Raw genomic sequence first — 20,034 nt, forward strand, 5'->3', positions numbered from 1 at the left:
AAGAAATGTAGTTTAATCAAAAGCAAATCTTACTTGCATCTTTCTAGATTTTTATCCAGTACATGAGAAACTTAGGGGAATTAGACTAGTTGATCACTGAAGGCACTGTTGAATATGACTTGCAAGGCACCTTTAAGTAGTTAAGACTGAGATAACTTTAGGACAAAATTAGTTAAGTATTCTCTGGCAACAGTAACCACTCCTTTCTAATTGCTATTAAGAAGTTCACCACACATGTTTGACAGAGATATGTTTAGAAAGTTTTATAAAACTAAAAATAAATTTGGTTTATCTTAAATTTTTTCAGATGGTTATCTAATAGGAAATCCAATAAAAACCAACCTCTTCATTGTCAGATGAAGGCAAAGACAGTATTAAATCAATTAAATTATCGTTAGTGTTATTACTATGCATGTGGTCATGATAATAAAGGGCTAAAATAAATCCCCAAATTAAACACATATTCTTGGGGACACCTGGGTGGCTCAGTAGGTTACGTGTCCAACTCTTGGTTTTGTCTCAGGCCATGATCTTACAGTTCATGGGTTTGAGCCCCGTGTTGGGTCTGTGCTGGCAATACAGAGCCTGCTTCTGAGTCTCTCTCCTTCTCTCTCTGCTTCTCCCTTGTTCACGCTCTCTCTCTCTCTCAAAATAAATAAATAAAAACTTTAAATAAATAAATATTCTTTAATTCGTCATACTTGGAGTTGTGAATGATGTTGACTTTAGTAGGATGTCTTTTCATTTAGAAAAGCTTCCATAATTATGTTGAGGCTTTTAAAAATGGTCTTAGATTGCCTTCTCCATCCTGTATCCCCATAGGACCTGTTTGAAAATTTTTTCAAATAAATGCTTGTTTTAAAGAACTATTTCTCACTCTTGCAAGTGTGGAAGTAAATCATTTGTATAAACTTGAAACAGCCTAGTGTGATTTTTATGGAAATAACAATGGCAGTTCAACAATGGAACCGAGGGTGGGAGTACTGGCTGTTCTAAATACATCGCTAATAACGTCAGTGCATTTCCCTTGTCTTCCACACAAGTATCTCTGGGGAAATAGAAACTCTGTTGCATGCTAACCTGAATTCCTGTCATTGTACTCTGCACATCAGTCTCTTGAGTCTCAGGCTTACAGCCTACAGCTGAAGTTATCATCTAATGAGCCACACACAGCCACTGATATAGAAGGGAAATCAATACAAAGAATTTTTTTTTTCTTATATGGGTGAGACAAATGATTCATGAGCTCAGCAATAAATCAGAGTGAACCAAAACAACTGAGCAATAGGACAAATCTTAGCTGGAAAGGCTGGAAGTTTCCAGGGGAAACAATATTAAATATAAACCCTTTCCTATGTGCTGATAACTATATTGGCTTCAAGTTTCTGAACCATTGAAAGTGATGACAAATCTAGCTTTACAACATGCCAAATGCATCATTTCCTTCCCTTTCCCCTCTACACCACACCCTCCCCCACCCCAACGTTTGAGAAAATAGCTTAGGACAGCAAACTCTACAGGATTATACTCTAGAGCTTTAGTCTGGCTTCTCCGGGGAGATGTTGGCTTTTTCTTCAGATAACAACTGTTCTGCAGGGAAGCAGGTATGTGATTTCTCTGCAGAACGTCTGAATTTGGTTCCTGTGATGTTTCTACATGTGTACATTCATTCATATACTTGTGGCTTTTAAGAGTCTTATTTTGTAATTATTAGTGCTTCAAACATGATTCAGGATTTGTGGTATGTAAACCTCAAGGAATGAGTAATAATGCCAAATAGTGACAAAGCATGACCGACTGTCTTAGTCTGATATTTCCAACAACTGTGTCATATCTGAATCTGGTTCTGATGCTTGCTTTGTCTCTTCAGACTGCATTTTTTTCTTGGGTTTCCCAGGCCTTGTAGTATTTTGTTGTAAACTGGAAATAATGTCGGAGATAATAGGCACTGAGAGAAATAGGCCTTTAGTGTGAGATAGTCTATTAATCAATTTAGAAGTTGGGCTCTATTTAACTCTTGCTATTACTGTAGGTACCAGAGGCTTCCAACTCCTCCAGCATCCTTGATTTTTGTGTCCTCTACTGACGTGGGCTTCCCTAAGTATTCTTCCTGAAAGGGAGTCTGACTCTTGCAGCTCTCAGTTATAATTCACTGTTGTTATGAGGACCCCAGTTTATGTGACTCCTGTTCTAGGAAAGCAGATATTGGCTATGTCTCTAGGAAAGCAGATTTGCCTACCTCTCCACATTTTGGTGTGTTTGTCCTGTGAGTTTAGTTCTCTGATGGGTTCTAGAAAAGTTGTTGAATTGCAATGTTTGGGGCCTTTTTTTTTTTTTTTCCTCTCTAAGGATGGGAGTGATGACTTCCAAACTCTTTTCAAAATATTGGAGCTGAAACAATGAGTGCATGGTCTAGTCTTAGAAATCCACAAACAGGTCCATTTGTTTGTTTAATGTGAAAGACCCAAGTGATCGTCCCAAGATCTTCCTAGAGTTTTTTGTCTTTTTTTTTTTTTTTTTTTTTTTTTTTTTTTTGCTTTTAGCCTCAGCGAGAAGGAGTTATATGTTTTCAGAGCTAAAACTGAAAATTAACTATATAAAATCATACGTACAACCAAGTCAATAAATCCATAAGTCCCTGAGAGCAAAGGTATCAAGACAGGACAACAGCACTACCACAGCCCCTGGTTGTAATTCAACACCCTTCTAAGATAAAGAGCATCGAGTTCACAGTAACCCTAAAGTATACACTCAGTCACGCCACAGCTGTATCCTTTCTAAGATCTCACACTTGGAAATTTCCCGATCAAAACACAGAACCCTTAGCCCGCCAACACTTCCACCTCTGTACCTGAGGCAGCTATAGCAAAAGTATTTTATTACTGGCTTCTTAAATCGACTCCATGGCCTACTAGTTAGGCTAAATTCATTCTAGATACCTAGTTTCAGTGGATGACTGGCTATTCGCTAAAATATGCCTTCGCACTTCTATTCATGCAGCCTCTGCTGCCTGGAAATCTCTTCCACTCTGCCTTTTGAAATTCGATTCTGCCTTTTAATTAAAACAACTTTATGAATCTACTCAATTCAGTGACTTTGTCTTTAAGCTACATAGCCCTTTATTTACACCTCTATTATGCCCTTAACATACTCTGCCTTTTATTTAAATTCAGGTCCACCAACTTCATCTCCTCTAGAAAGTGAGTTCTAATTTCTTCTTTTTTTAATATTTTTTAATGTTTATTTTATTTTTAAAAGAGAGAGACAGAGCATGAGCAGAGGAGAGGCAGAGAGAGAGAGAGAGAGAGACAGAATCCAAGGCAGGCTCCAGGCTCTGAGCTATCAGCACAGAGCCCGACGTGGGGCTCAAACCCATGAAATGTGAGATCATGACCTGAGCTGAAGTTGGACACCTAACCAACTGAGCCACCCAGACTCCCCCTAATTTCTTCTAAGAAGTAGTTTATACATGGTGCCTTATAGATAGTAGGAAAAAAATCATCAGTCTAATGCATAAAGGAAAGATATCATGTTTGTGCTGGGAACAGTGAGTTACTAAGGCTCACTGAGTTATATCATTTCAAAGTTGGGAATTCCAACATGTCGAAAGCAACATGTTAGATGAATACAGACAGGGAATGGATTCTACTGATAATCAGGTCTCTATTGTAGATGGGTTCAACATCCAGAGCCAAGAATTTTCTAACATTCTTTGAGTGATATTACTCTTGGAGTTATTATTACTCACGCTGAGGCTCATTGCTGTCTTCCTATTCAGTCACATAACCTGGTAAATCTTCTCAAAGTTTACTCTCATAAGATTGGCCTTTCAGCTTCCAAAGATCAGGGAATTTGAAATATTAGAGATTTCATTTTGTAGTCTGTTTAATTAATGATTAGTAAATAAGACTGGTTGCTTCATGAGCACTGTTTAGATTCTGTTAAGTGGTCATGCAGCCTGAGATTGACCATCTCCAGTGAGTATCAGGATTTCATTTTCTCAGGTTTTCTGAAATGTCCCGTGTCTCCACCAAATTTGTTTCAATGTGAAAGAAAAGAATTACATTACAGAAATTTAGCAGAGTGCTGGTAACTGTCTTTTTAGAAACTTTCTAGAAAAAAATGGAAGGAATATTTCTAGAAGTTTTCTAGAAAAAAACCTATTTGATTATTCAAAAACAAAAACATATTGTATCATAACCCAGAATATTGGATATATCTCTGATGGCTGGGGTCAACAAACAAACAATGAAGCTGGAAAATTCCATGGAAGAAAAGATAAGATAATGAAGGGGAAATTGAGGCTTCTGTGAGGAAAGGCCAAAAATAATTAGATATCATAAATCCGGAATGATAAAGTCTGAGAAGAGGATGAGAGGATGAGATAAAAATGCTTAAGACCACTAAGTTATTAAATAGAGCAAACATGGCTGAGTGACTAAATTTTAGAACAGTAAAACTAAGAAATATCTTTTGAAGTTTCACTGAAATCAAAAGCAGTACTATTTGGGAAACATTTAAACAGGCAAAAATTACCTCAGTAAACTCACATGAAAAATTAATTAGGCTAAGCAAGAGTTTCAGTAAAGCAATAGATGAGTTTCAAGGATTATAAAGAAAGAGATGAAATCATGAGTGTGTAAGAAGCCTCCATTATGGAGATGACTCCAAACAGATTTCTTTAACGCCATGGATTTTAACAACATTCAAGGCCCTACATAGACATTTAATCTGATGAGAGATGGATAATCTAATAGGTTCAAGTCTGACTGTATACTAGAGATAATTTAGGTAAATCACTGTTCTCAATTACTGTATCCACATGGCAAAATATTGCTGTACAGGACAGGGTGTTATACATTTTCAGGCAAGTTAAATCAAAGAATAGCTTTTGTAAGAGAAGGAGTGTTTAATTTTTTTTTTTAACGTTTATTTATTTTTGAGACAGAGAGAGACAGAGCATGAACAGGGGAGGGACAGAGAGAGAGGGAGACACAGAATCTGAAACAGGCTCCGGGCTCTGTGCTGGGCTCTGAGCTGCCAGCACAGAGCCCGACACGGGGCTCGAACTCACGGACCGCGAGATCGTGACCTGAGCTGAAGTCGGCCGCTTAACCGACTGAGCCACCCAGGCGCCCCGAGAAGGAGTGTTTAAATAGAATGTAATAACTACAATATGTAGCAGTTGCTCAAGTCAGGAATCAATTTGTATTTTAGACTGATGTTGCCTTAAATGGTAGGCTAACCATTTCCATCAAAGAAAGAACTTCTATGAGAGCAATGACAACTCCTATCAGGCAGATCTTTGCAATCGCATAATACTTGCTCAACTAATATTATCCGTTAATTTAAGCTGTGCAAAATAATTTAAGGGTAATTTAAGAGTCTGTTAAGAAAATGTTTATATGACTTAGAAAACAAATAATGTGGCTTAATCATAATATTTCTGAAATTGCCTCCATTCTCAATTTCCTTTTTCAATTGGTTTGAGTCAGTATCTTCCCAACTATCTAGATAGCTTCAATAAATAGGAAAAAACTTACCAATATGTCAGTTTTTGTCTGAATGTTAGACATACCTGAAATCTAGTGATTAATCAATAAACATGTCATGAATGCATGAATCAATTAATGAATAAATAGCTGTACGAATGGTCAGTGCCAGCATGTTGTGCATTCTGGAAGAACATAGGTCTGTGAATGAGAATTTTAAGTCCAGTGTGCTATCATAATTTAAAATATCTAGGGAAGAAAAACACATACCTTTGTTGAGTCCTCACTGTGTGCAAATTCGTTAGCATCATTATTCATTTAATTTGCTCAACAGCTTTTTACAAAAGGCATCGTGGAGCATCGACAATGTACAAGGCATTTTTTTATTCATGGCCTCATTCAATCCTCCCAACAAATTTCTGAAGAAGGTATTGTTTCGACAAATATACAAGTGATAACACTAAAGCTCGGAGAGATTAGAAAATTTGCTAAAAGTCACACAAATGAAATGTGCCTAGTTCTCTGTCCACCAGAACAAATGTTCCACAAGTTAAATTTTGAAGTTCAACCTTTGCATGATATCACAAGTGTTTTAAAATCGGCATACGAGTTGTTAGCATTTTGAAGTTGCTACAGAAACAAATATTTCCAAAAAAGGATATTGCAGAGCCTTTAAAATAGCCCTGTCATCAACATTTCTTAAATGTACATAATGCAGCACGAGAGAAATTTGCATGTTTTAATGCTTGGCAAAACATGAAAGTTTGCTTCTTTAATGTGCTGTATCCTTTAGTTGGTCATGACAGATTTATGACAACTGGATGTTTTCCAAAAGTCATTATGCTTTCTGATTTATTCATTTGTTTTAATCTTGGAAAAATTTGAACTGAATTCTAAATTTGTGTAATTATAACATTAAAGTTAAGATCTGTCTAAAAAATGATTGAAAAAAAAACCGCTTTGACCAACATCAATCATTGGAAAGATTCACTTAATAATTTTGGTGTTGATTTTATTCATTGTCTTTTCCAATAAGTATGTCAGTGGAAGACAGACAAGGAAGCCGTGAACAGACGTTGACATGTAGTGGCAGTGTGAGTATGATCAAAACATTGGGTTAAGAGCATGGGATTGGAGTCAGACGGGTTTGTTCTCAGGTTCTCAATCTGTCACTTACTTGCCCTATGGCCATAGGCACAGACTTACCCTCTCTGAGCGTCAGTCTCTACATCTTTAATGCTGGGGAAATACCTACTTCATTGTGTTTTTTAAATAAGATTTTAATAAAGCAATACACATAAGGAAATTAAGTGACTGATACATCATTGAGATCCCACTCAATAAATGGAAATATTTCTACCGTTATTTTTAAAAATAAACCTTGTTAAATAAGCAACAGAAATTGGTTGATTGGTGATTCTCATGTCTTTTTCATATGTCAGTATGTAGGTATATTCTGATAAACTGGATCCAGGGAGAGACACTGAAAAGATTGCAAAAGAGGTCAAGCTGTCTCTGATACCACTTTACTGCAGAATCATCTGCATATTTGAGCATCTTTAGTCGCCCCAGTCCTGGCTTCATCCCCTCATGTTTGTACCCTCTTCAGCCTCCCTTTTCTGAGACAGTGTCTAAACTTCAATACTTTAGTCCCTACCTTTGGATCTATTCCTACCCTATTCTCAACTGGCTCTCTCTTCACATTTTTCTGATAATCTAATTCACCAAGATAGTTATGTCTGTATTTTAAAATTGGACACGGATATTATTTTGTCTTATATTTCATAAAGGAAACAATCGAATCTTTCAGGACACAGTTGAATAAAAATTAGTTTGTGATCTAATGTCTCTTAATTAAAGCGAGCTCTTATTGAATGGTCCGAGCTACTACCCTAACCATTATATTTAAAGAGATAATTATTTTTAGATGATGACAGGATATTTAACTCTTATTTAATAACATGGAAATTACTTCATTTCAAGGAGACATAACAAATAATCCTATATTTTCAGGGTAGAGAAAACCCATATGGTTCCTTCCTCTCATTTTCTTCCTTTGTCTCTTAGATACTGAGAAAGCAGCTCTTAGAAGAAAGAACAGAGATGATGCTGGGAAAGTACTAAAGATCAGATACTCAGAAGTGCAAACAAATGTCATCTATTTAAGTAACCCAGACAATCCAAGAAGCAGTCTGAAGGGAGTTTGATGCTAAATTGCTCTGAAGACTTGGGAGGTAAATCCTAATCGTGTCAAAGATTTGGCACAAAGACATGTTTCAGGGTGAGTTAATAAACAAACATGCTGATGGATAGTAGTGATAAGATCATGGTGAAGTCTTCTTAATCAGATAGGGATTACTGACCAGATTCCAAATATTTCCTACATGCATATTTCTTTAAATATTTGTTTTATAAGAGGATATTCCATGCCATTTTGTGTTTGTTCTGTTCAGATGTTTCAATAATCTTATTTTCAATGTTTGTAAGTCGAGGACAATTTACTGTTGTATTTTGTGTCTGGGAAAGAATCTAGTTGTATTGTGGGTCATACCTATGTAGTGTGTGATCTGAGAATTCAAAGTAAATCCTAAATGATAAGGGATGGGGCACCTGGGTGGCTCAATCAGTTTAGTGTCTGACTCTTGATTTCGGCTCAGGTCATGATCTCATGGGTTTGTGACATCAAGCCCTGTCTTGGGGTCTGTTCTGACAGTGTGGAGACTGCTTGGAATTCTCTCTATGGCCCTCCCCCACTCAGGCTCACTCTCTCTCAAAGTAAATAAACATTTAAAAATTTTAAAAATAAAATAAAATAATGAGGTAAATTCCCATCTGAAAATTACTTAATGTAAGTCTTCGTAGGAATTTTCACAAGAGTTCCATGACAGTAGAATTCTTGGCATCTCTGTTGAAGGCCAGAATCTTCAAATATCACTTATGTCCTAAAATGTTGTGGCACATCAGGTCTCTGTTCCCTCCTAACACCCTAAACATAGTCACCTACTTTTCACAGTGGACCTTGATCAAAGGCACCGCATTTGTGATTGGACATATTTTCCACCACAGGTAAAGAAGAAACAGATAAAAGCTTCAAAATCTAAAAATCCCCCCCCAAATTTTATTTATTTATTTTTTAAATTTATTTATTTATTTTAAGAGAGAGCAAGAGCAAGTGTGCAGAGCTCGACATGGAGCTCGATCTCACAAACCGTGTGATTGTGACCTGATCCAAGATCAAGAGTTGGACCTTTAATCTACTGAGCCACCCAGGAGCCCCTAAAAATCCCAAAAGAAATTTTAAAATATAAGGTATAACAAAGACACTCCCAAATATGAACATAATTAGCACTATGTAAATTGATCGTCTTGGAGATAGATTGACTTTCTAGTAAGTGATCAAAGAATACACATAATTAAGTCCTGGAAAGAAGCATCATCTAACTCAACATGTGTCAAAATCCCACAGCTAACAATAAGAGACAGAAAAATCCTTGTCAAACCTATGAAATAAACAAGATCTAATGGCTGTGGGAGTCTGGAAGCTTCTAACCAAGAGAGAAGTGTTCCAACATAAAATGTCAGCAGAGATATGAAGATACAACCAAGGACACATTAGTACAATTGAGCTCCTGAGCAGCCTGGACCATGCCCGCCTCATCATCTTATTCCTATGGGGCATGTGGATAGTTAACACTCATCTACTGAATACATAATTAAAACAAAGAGATGGGGAGGAAGGGTCTACAAGAACTGCATCCATTGATTGGCTAGTCAACCATTGCCCAAGTTCAGAAAACAGAGTGATATTAAAAATAAACAAAAACAAAAACTATCTGTGTGTGGTTTATTAGCTATAATAATTGGAGATCTTTATAACTAGTTACATTTGTTTTATTGGTTTTTTGATTGTGTAAAGCACTTAGGACCAGGTAGAATCTCTTCTCAAGCCGGGTTTTCCCAGATAAGAAATGATCGCCCCAGGGGCTCCTGGATGTCTCAGTCCATTAAGCATCAGACTCCTGATTTTGGCTCAGGTCATGATCTCATGGTTCATTCTTGAGTTTGAGCCCCACATCAGGCTCCTCACTGACAGTGCAGAGCCTGCTTGGGATTCTCTCGCACTTCCTCTTTCTGCCACTCCTGCGGTCTCTCTCTCTCTCTCTCTCTGACTCTCTCAAAATAAATAAAATAAACTTTAAAAAAAAGATGAAAGATAATTTCTTAAAAACAAACAAAAAAGAAATGATCGCCCCAAATGGCAGGGCATGTACTGTAACGTAGAGTAGATACAGAGAGAAAGATGTGAAAGGAAGCAGATAAAGAAGTAGCATCTAATCAGGAACAGCTACATGAATAATTATGGGCCCAAGAGACACTCAAAATTGTCTCAGCAGACACTCAGAATGATAAATAAGTGAATGAGTGAAATGAATGCATGAATTAGACCCAATTGAATAAGAATTTTCTTAGGAACTTAAGCATCAAAGAAAATAATTATTAGATAAAGGACAAGTTACAAAGAAAAAGTGTAACAAACCATTTCTCTCCCAGGTACGAAATGTAATTTAAAAACTGGTAATCAAGCTATCATTCATATGCCACCCCTGCTGTGCTGCCTGTTGGCACTCCCGACTCCCGACTAGGGCAACCCAGCATCACAACAAACACACACATTCGGTTTTAATCCACTAATATTTCTCAGAGATAAATACCTCCTCCAAACCCCCAGAAAAAAAGATATGCTAATGGATACTACCTTTAAATTTAGGCAATTTATTCACTTACCAATATTTACTGAAAGTCTACCATGCACCTGTCACTATTCTAGGCATCATGAATTCGGTGACGAACAAGAAAGAAAAAGCTCTTACCTGTGTAAGCTCGTATTCTAGTGAGTGGGATAGACAATCAAATAGAAGTATAATTAGAGTAAGAGGAGACAAGTATTAGAATAGGATTTATTTTAGATAGGGAGCTATTACAGCTCTTACTCATGATTTTTGCATCAGTCATAACTATTTGGATTATTATATTTGTTGAATAATAAGCCACGCTGAAACTAATTTTGTAGTTTTGTGATTCTGTACAAAACTGATTTTGAAAGAAGACTTCACTATGCCCAATCTAAGGAAAGGGAGGGCTATTGCTAGGCTTTAAAAAAGCCAGATGGAAAAACTCAAAGGTAAAAAAGTTCTTCCCCACTGCTCTTGACTAGTTGGCTAGATTATCCTAATTGTGCACTGACTGGTATCATTTGATGGAAGCTACCAAGGTCTCCTATGAGAAAATTATCTCCCTCATCTATTCGAGACAACAACAACAAACCAAAACAACAACAACAACAACAACAACAACAACAACCATGACACTGTGAGAGGCATTGTTAGGACAGCTTAGGTCTTGCTCCTCCCCATCAGTCACCGATGGCCACCAAGGCTGGGCCATATGGTACACAATGGACACTTGGGGGATCTCACCCTGTATGTCCAAGAAAGTTCCCAGAGAGGAAGAAACTCGGATGGCTCAGAAAGCTTCTCCAAGAATGTCAATTATAATCAGGTTGATTAAAAGGTTTTGGGCTTTTTAAGAACAGGACTTGCTATAAAAAATTTGAGAAATTCCTCAACACTGTGAAGAGAGTCGCATTTGGGGTCATGACTTTAAACATAAAGTCTAATGAAACTAGCCACTTCATCAATGTGCTTATGGTACTTAAAATTTCATCTTATTTTAGTCTCAGTTATGCATGTAAGTATTTTAGATGTTGTATTACAAAACAGAAATCTGGCTTTACATAGTGGCTGTAGAAAAACAGGCTGGAATCATCTCAGTCATCAACTACCATGACATTGGGCAGCAACTATTTAGATGCTGCTTGTCAAAAACAGCATCTGGGGGCAGAATTTCTGTTTCTCTTTGGCTTGCAAAAATCATTATTTTGCTGCTAAATATAGGCCTGTGTATAATACACATTTAGAGTTTGGATCTTACCTTATAAGGTAAAAGTAGGTGTGGAAGCGTTATAAAATAGAGAGTGCTACAAATTCCACTGGTGCCAATAACAAGACCCAGCTGTGCATGTTAAACTCTGCAAAGACCAAACTTTAGGCACTGCATGTATTTAGCAAAGTCTCATTGTTTCTGAGAACAGCTCGGAATTGCTAAAAGCTCCATTTTGGCACATAACAGATGAATCAATAAATCCTGGATTTTTAAAAATAGTGTTTTGTATGTATTTTTCAGAAGTTAGTGAGTTACAAACTATCAAAATTTCTGACGTGATTTTCATCTCTGATATGCCCTAATGTGGATGGTCTGTGTCCGCCATTGTGGAAGTTTCTATCTGAAACCATTTCTCCATCACAGCACTATTGTCTTCCTGAGAACAAACATCCAAAGAATGAAGAAATCATTTATACTAATTTGTGGTGCCACACTACAGATATTTAATAATATTAAATATAAAATTAAAAATATTCTGACGTATAAATTGGAACTGACACTGTTGTGTTCCAGTTATCCATATAGTCCTCTCCAAAAGTAGCTTATTGGGATTACACTTCATGCATGATAGTACATTTTAAGAAGTTGCTGAAATTAACAAGGCATCTGAGTCTATGTAGCTCTGTAACTGATGCAAAATATGCTACTTACATAACTGGCTTTCACTGCTTTCCATTTCCTTGGCTTCCTTGGTTATTGTTGAGTTGGTCATAAAGACCTTGACCACATCTTTGAAGACCAGTAGAACATTCACTGAGGTGGTCAGTCTTGCTCATTTCATGATCATTGCATAGTTGCTCATCAAAAGACGGTAACCCGGCACAATGGCCAAAAACGATAGCACAGACTTACCTATCCATCAATTCAAAATACATCATGTCTATTAGAAACAAGCCTTTGCTAAAGAGACTCTATCATGCAGTCTAACAAGTGTACCCACCTTAATATCTACTTTTGAGGAACCAGAAAATATATTAATAAAAATGATCTCTGATATTTCCTAGACAGTCATTTTATTCCAGGCACTGTACTGAATGTTTACAACCATCGTAGAATTTAAACTTTTCAATGGAGGCACTATCTTATTCTCCCTTTTACCCAAGAGATACATGGAGGTAAAATGAGTCACATGAGGCCTCTCAGCTAAATAAATAACCAAGGTTCGTTCTCTTCTCTTTTCCAGGCCACCTCTTTTGAAAAAGACATGCTCCTCTTCTGTTTTTAGTTCAGAGGTTTAAAAGGAAAGTTGTTATCAGAAATCTTTTAGAGAATTGACCTGCCATGTACAACTCAGTCTTCAGGGCCTTAACAAATATTTAGCCCACATCAGAACTAAGACAATTGATGCCTCATTGCTCCAACATAGATAGGTCTTAGTTTAAAAAATTAATAGCAAATACTAGCCACAGAAGGGAAAGTCTGTTGTAATATGCTTTAAAAAAAATAAAGGTCACTTAAAAAAATGGAAGCTATAAGACCAAGCTGAAGCCAATATAATGCTACATATCAAAAGAATATTCACATGTATGTGTGGATGGAAAGGTGCATCCTACCATGACCAATCTTTATATGTTTATCTTATTCTCTTCCCCTTGCATCATATTTGTGACTGTCTGGGAAGATAGAGTCCTATATATTTTGGTTCTCTCACTCATATGCTATGAGTGACTTCTATGAGAATTTCTAATAATCAAAACATTTCATGGTATTGGGCCCACATTATATTTACTCATGCCATACAAACAAGACCTTTGCATGATTATTTCCCTTGTCAGTCACTTCCAGAAATCTGTTGTAACAAGCAGCATAGTGACAAGTGCAGGAAATGAATCACTAACTTTTGACCTTCATCAGTGTCTGCACCTAAAATTTAAAGCTGATACATGTTGGAATATAACTGGGTTTTTCAACTGAAAATGCTTATTGTTGAATCAACCATTATGACTTTGGATCCTAGTTCATCTTTTACTAATGGAGTAGGGTCTAAGTAAATTTGATACTTATAGAAATTAATTTAAAAGTTGGAGTTTGGAAAATGGTTGCTATTGTTAAATTAAGCATTAGAAATATTTTAAGAAATCTTTAGGAAATTATACTTAAATAATTTGGTGAAAATGTTACTAAGACAATGACATTTTTGCCTTTGCTTTTTATCCCTAGAGCAAATTCAGCTTTTCCCTGGAGTAAAGGTAAAGACAGCACTCTTCTCAGACTTGATTTTTTCTTGACTTCGCAGAAGCTGTGTTATGTCTGGAATTCCAAAGGAGAAAGGGCATTTTTGTTTTTCAGGCAGATCCATTTGCATTTATATATTTTAGAGTAAATAACTTAAATGTGTGTTTTTCGAGCTAATTTTAAGCCAAACACGTTCTTGATGCCTCCACTGGTAAACATTTTCAGGAAAAGACATTCCCCTTGAAAACAAAGCTCCTTAAAATATCATGTGCTCTAGCTAATTTTATACCAAAAAAAAAAAAAAAACTGTCATGAAAAAAAATATATAAAATATTTGGTAACAATACTGAAACCACCCTGTGGTAAACAAAAGAGATGAAACATTTCCTCAGAATATCTCTTGTTGGTAAATGAAGACCACCAAAGATCAGGTCACTTGGTTCTTGACATAAAATGGTGGTTAACATTACAGCTTTGAAAATATGATACGTTTCAGCAATATAGAATATTAAATCCACACACACGTGTATATATATATATATACATACATATACTAAAGTGATATCTTACTTACCCTCTAGATTTTTATAAAAGATTAATTCAATTGCTTTTTTATTTGCTTGCAAATAAAAGATTAGATATACCTAAGTAACAGTGTTGCTTTTTTTTAATAAATACTTGACTTCCTCACAAGATCGGGATTATTCACCATGAATATTTAGATGGATGGATGGATAAAGGTGCTAGAAGAAAAGAAATTGTGACAGTCTTAAGAAATTATAGCTTTTACTTAAGATAAATTCTATCCAGTGCTCCCGTGATAACCATCATGTAGTTTTTCAACTGACTTGAAATTGAAAAAAATACCATGAAAACATTTCCATGAAGTTCTTGATTGCCAAATTTACTAAATTCCAAGACTAGTCTCTTACCAAATTCTCAAGAAGGGGGAATTTCTCTTAAATTTGCCTCGAGCACCCCCACCCTTGGTGGCCCTTGACCTAGTTCCTAGACACAGACTTTCCCAATCCTCACCCTTCCCCCACAATGGGTCAGCTAACACCCTTCTTGTGTAATTTCAGGTCTGTCCAGTCCCCACACCAATCCAGAACAAGGCAGGATATAGTTCAAGCATCTAATCCTCAACCATGCCTCAATGGATACCTCAACCTGGTATCCATACCTTTGTGCAGTCTCCTCCCCTGGAGTGTGAGCTAGCTCTAGTGTCTTGCATTAATAAATAGAATACAGAATAAGTGATGAGATGTCACTTCCAATATTAGCTTACAAAAGACAGTGAATTTCATATTGGACACTCTCACTCTCGTTTGCTCGCTCCGAGGGAAGCCAGGTGCCAGGCCGTGAGCTATGCTCTGGAGCAGCCCACAAGGCAAGAAACTGATGTCTCTGACCAGTGAGGACCTGTGGTCTGCCAAGAGCCACATGAGTGGGCTTGGAAGTGGGTCAGGTGGGGCCTGCCACTGAGTGAGCTGGAAGTACATCCTCCATCAGTCAAACCTTGAGACGGCTACAGTCCCAGGTGATACTTCATTGTGGCCTAGTGGGGGGCTTGGAGCCAGTATGGACCATCCCCAGCTCCCCTCTGCTATATCCTCCCAGCTTGCCTGGTATATGGCACACAGCATCTCAAGGATTCTTCTCAAACTCCATTGTCACATCACCCGGCCACTGTCTGACTGCAGAATGGAATTCGTTTTCTGGCCCTGTCCACCCCACCTCCCACCCAGCAATTTTCCTATTAGGAAAAAACTTGCTCTCAAGAAACGATCATGAGCACATTAGTTCCTGAATGTGGAATTCCAGACCTCAGGAAGCCACAGGGAAAGGTATGCATTTGAGGGGCAGTGAGGACAAGGGGTAAATCTTCCCAGAAGTCCTGATGTCATACCATGTTGTCAAGTCAATCACAGGCCACACTGCCCAAGGGTAAATCCCTTCCTGTTGCCACAATCAAAAGATTTTCTTTTCTCATGTAAGCTCTAGAAGATCAAGGTTTGATGTTGCAATTTACATCGGAAATTAACTTATTTATTTGTTCATTTGCTTGGCATCAATCCTCTCCATTGTATAAGAGTCAAAAATGAGAGGGGGCAAAGAAAACAGCAATTTCAATCCTGACACATTTCGACATAGATTTATTATGTCATTTTATATTTTAACCATTCGTATTTTTCTGTGCAATGATGTTATGAACTGTTCCCTGAAAGGTAGTTTACTTCAATATAGATATGTCATTGTATATGTCATTGTCATCTTTATGACAATATAGATATTGTCATTGTAAAATGGTACAGTGCTATGGAAAACAGTAGAGCAGTTCCTCAAAAGATTAAAACTACCTTACTATCCAACAATCCCATTTCTGGGTGTACGTCCAAGAGAATAGAAAGCAGGTTCTCAGAAAGATATTTGCACACTCACGTTGGAACTGCTACAACAAGAACACCATGGACTGGGTAACTTATAAACAATAGACATTCATTTCTCACAGTTCTGGAGGCTGCAACATCTAAGATCAAAGCTTGCAGATTCAATGTCTGGTAAGAGCCCGCCCCCTGCTTCATAGACCACCGTCTTCTTGCTGTTTCCTCCCATGATGGAAGGGGCATGGGAACCCTCTAGAGTCTCTTTTATAAGGACACTAATCTCATTCATGAGGGTTCTACCTCCCAAAGGCCCCAACTCCAAACACCATCACCCTGGGGAATCTACTTCAACATACACCTTTTAGAGGCTCACAATCACCCAGTCTATAGCACACATTCAGTCCAACACTATTCACAATAGCCAAGAGGTGGAAGCAACCCAAATGGCCACAGACGGATGAACAGATCCACAAAACGTAGTGCACACACGTACAATGGAATATTACAGAATATTATCCAGCCTTTAAAAGAGAAGAAGTCCTGTCACATTCTGCCATATGGATGAAGCTCGAGGACATTATGCTAAGTGAAATCAGCCGGTCACAAAAAGACAAATATTGAACGGTTCCACCTGTAGGAACTATCTAGAGTGGTCAAATTCATAGAAACAAAGTAGAATGGTAACTACCAGGGCCTACAGGGAGCATAAAACGGGAGTTTTTTCTAAGGAGACAGAGTTTGAGCTTTGCAAGATGAAAAAGATATGGAGGTCAGCAGTTTGGATTACACAGCAATATGGATATACTTAACACCATTGAACTGTACACAAGGTGGTACATTTTATGTTATGTGTGTTTCCACCACAAAAAAAAAACAAAAACAACGTCAATGTTCAAAGGATTAGCCGCTCTCTGGATTCCCTATTGCTGTATCCTGCCCGCTTCCCTGCCTACTACTGGTACACCCCAACCTCCGCAGTGGTCCCTCAAATGCCAGCCTCGCACCACCTGGCTGCCCTTGAGGGAAGTGTGGCTCCTGTGCATCTCCTGTAAGATTACGTGAACGATTTCATTTGGATAATCCGTGGTTGATAAAGCCATGTCAGAATCCAGCAATCCCACCTCTGAGTGTACGTCCAACAGAATTAAAAGCAGTAGCAATAAGTGTTCTTCCTAGAAGGCCTAAAAGAGAAGAGGCACTTTCCTGTATATGTGTCTCTAAGAGACGTCCCCAGAAACAGCCCCATAAACATTGGGCACAGCTCTGAAAGCCCCTGATGATCCCCCACCTTGGCAAAGAGATGCCACAGCTGAGCTACTTATTTTAGGTGAGTCTGGAAATCAAAGTATTCGTCTACTGTACAGTAGAGAAGCTTTCAAGAATACCACTGTTTCCCTTGACATTTTGGTTCAAGTAGTTCTATCTTCCTACAACTAGGTTTTTCAAATTAGGAAACTTTTCAAAGATGTCAGCAGATTTTGACTAAAAAGATTTCATCAAATCCAAAGTTTAACTATTAGCAGAAATGAAATAAAAATATCTCACTGATAAAATACAATTGTTTAAAAAGTAAAAGAGACCTGACGTGGAAATTCTTTTCTGTGCCTTCTAGCATATTCTATACAGTACTGCTGAGAACTTTTCCTTTCTTTGAAGAAGTAGCAACTCTCCTTGATTCAACAGCAGATTGTTAAATCTCCAAATTTCTCTTTCTCTTCTATTTCTAACCGCCTTTGACAATTTCACATTCTTTGGGACACTCCATCAGGGTATTGAAAGAGCAGCAATAAGGGGCACCTGGGTGGCTTGGTCGGTTAAGCGTCTGACTTCAGCTCAGGTCATGATCTCACACTCCGTGAGTTCGAGCCCCACGTCAGGCTCTGTGCTGACAGCTCAGAGCCTGGAGCCTGTTTCAGATTCTGTGTCTCCCTCTCTCTCTGCCCCTCCCCTGTTCATGCTCTGTCTCTCTCCATCTCAAAAATAAATAAACGTTAAAAAATTTTTTTTTAAAGAAAGAGCAGCAATAAGAAAGATAAAAATTAAAGGAAGGAAAAATCAAAGGTAAAAATGAAAGAAAATAAAGAAAGGTAAAAATGAGAGGTAGAAATGACCCATAAACTTATCATAAACCATTTCCCATCCTAAATAGAGGGAACCATCTAGAGGAGTGCTTTACACCTGCTGGACTTGTTCTAATAAAAAGTAATGATAGTGTTTGGTCCATGATTGAATGGGCTGAAAGTAATTTACCTAATCGCCAAGCGTGCACCGACAGACCGAGAGAGCACGGGTTGGGCTGCGTGCTTGCTCAGATTGGAATTTCTAATACATTTTAAAAGTTGTGCCAAAGAACTCTTGTGAACGGGCTTAAAGAGTTCATAGACCACGTTACCCTCATTTTTTCTTTTGCCCATGCTGGTATTTAAAACTACATCAAAGAAAGAAATACAAAAATTACTTAAGCCATAAGCAGGAGAGCAAACTCCTTCATAAAACCTTTAATTAAAGTCGACCACAGTGTGAAGTAGCAAACTATGCTTCTTTCCTCAGATAGAACAAAGGAAGTGTGACCTTCCTGTTTCTCATATTTCTTATAAGCAGAAAAGAACTATGTCTTATTTCTAATTACTACAAGTCTATCAAATTCTCATGACTATGCGAGCATGGACTAGAGCTAGGCACGATCGAGTAACCATGAATAAAGTTTCAAATCTTAGTTTCTTTCATTTATAAGTACGCCTGTACTTTATAAATTTTGTTTCAGTTACGGCAGCTGATAATCTGTATAAAACAAATTGACTCAGCAAGAGAATGTCTTGATAAAAATCTTAATACGAATAGTGTCCAAATCCCAACGATTCAAATTTCACTGCTTTCGAAGAATAAATGAATTTTGAAAAAGGCCCATGAAGTATGGGTCCCAGAGGGGTGAACTTGTCAACACTCTTTGGACTGGGCACTTAGGTCCCATCCAGTTAACTGTATATAAAGTATACCTTAATCGGAAAAGAACTTTTAAAGTATCCTTACCCCTAAGGCCCAAGAGCTATAGTCACATAATCATAAGAGAAAAATCTGAGAAAAGAAAGGTTCCGACTGTTTGCTATTGATTTGTGCAGCCATTTTAATCTTTATTCCCTTACTTCAACCATTATTTGATCATTGGATCTGTTCCTAGGGGAATGTGTGGAGAAGCAACTGAACCAACTCTTTCTGTGTTTTTCACACACCTTGTCCCTCAGCATTCATGATTTAAGGAATGCAAGGTAGATTTCCAAGGGTACATTCATATCAAGGGGATTACATGAAAGTATTCACTTTTTTGTGGCTAAAAGGGCTTTTCTTTGTTCTTTTACCAGGGGAAAAGGTTTGCTTTGGGCAAGCTCCCCATGGCAAACCTCTTTGAGGAATGAATTCTGAAGTGCATTCAACCATGTCTTCATGACCTTCTAGTTAAAGTAATGTAAAAGGGATAGTGGGACGTGGTCCTTCACCGCCTTTTTCTGTCTTTGATGGCTGATCGTAGCCAATATGAGATTTTGATATACTTCCTAGGACACTTGAAAAAGTACCTTTATAAAAGCAACTTTGTAAAAGATTCCACATTTACTAAGTACACAACAACGAGGACAAAAACAACAGAAATCTCTTATAAATGCTAAATTCAAAATCAGTTCACACCCAAAAATTTTCAGGACAGGATTCTTAAAATGTGGTACAATTTTTTTTGCATATATTTACAAATTAAATTTACACAGTGCTTTACTGGTAAAGTTATAAGTAAAGTTTATCAGTATGGGATTTTAAGTCATAAGGTGAAAAAACCCTGTATCTGTGATAGTATTGCCCAAGGCACAAGTAGAGAAAATAAAAAGAAGGGGGAAAAAAAGTCTAGCACAAGATTTCACCTTGCTGCACTTCGGGTCCCTTTCCAGAGTCAGTTTGCCCATCAGACTGACATTTTTGAAGAAGTAACT

At 37.5% G+C, this 20,034-nt stretch overlaps 1 long non-coding RNA gene across 1 annotated transcript; it reads left to right on the forward strand.

Moving 5' to 3' along the window:
• The first annotated feature begins 1,491 nt into the window (after nucleotides 1-1,491).
• LOC109264012 (uncharacterized) lies at nucleotides 1,492-9,324 on the forward strand. The gene is made up of 2 exons (XR_002078529.2): nucleotides 1,492-1,604; nucleotides 7,560-9,324. It is a non-coding gene; the product is annotated as an uncharacterized LOC109264012 (long non-coding RNA).
• Nucleotides 9,325-20,034: the final 10,710 nt, after the last annotated feature.

This window comes from Panthera pardus, unplaced genomic scaffold, assembly GCF_024362965.1.
Source record: "Panthera pardus isolate Hobbes unplaced genomic scaffold, ASM2436296v1 HiC_scaffold_1, whole genome shotgun sequence".
Taxonomy (NCBI): Eukaryota; Metazoa; Chordata; class Mammalia; order Carnivora; family Felidae; genus Panthera; species Panthera pardus.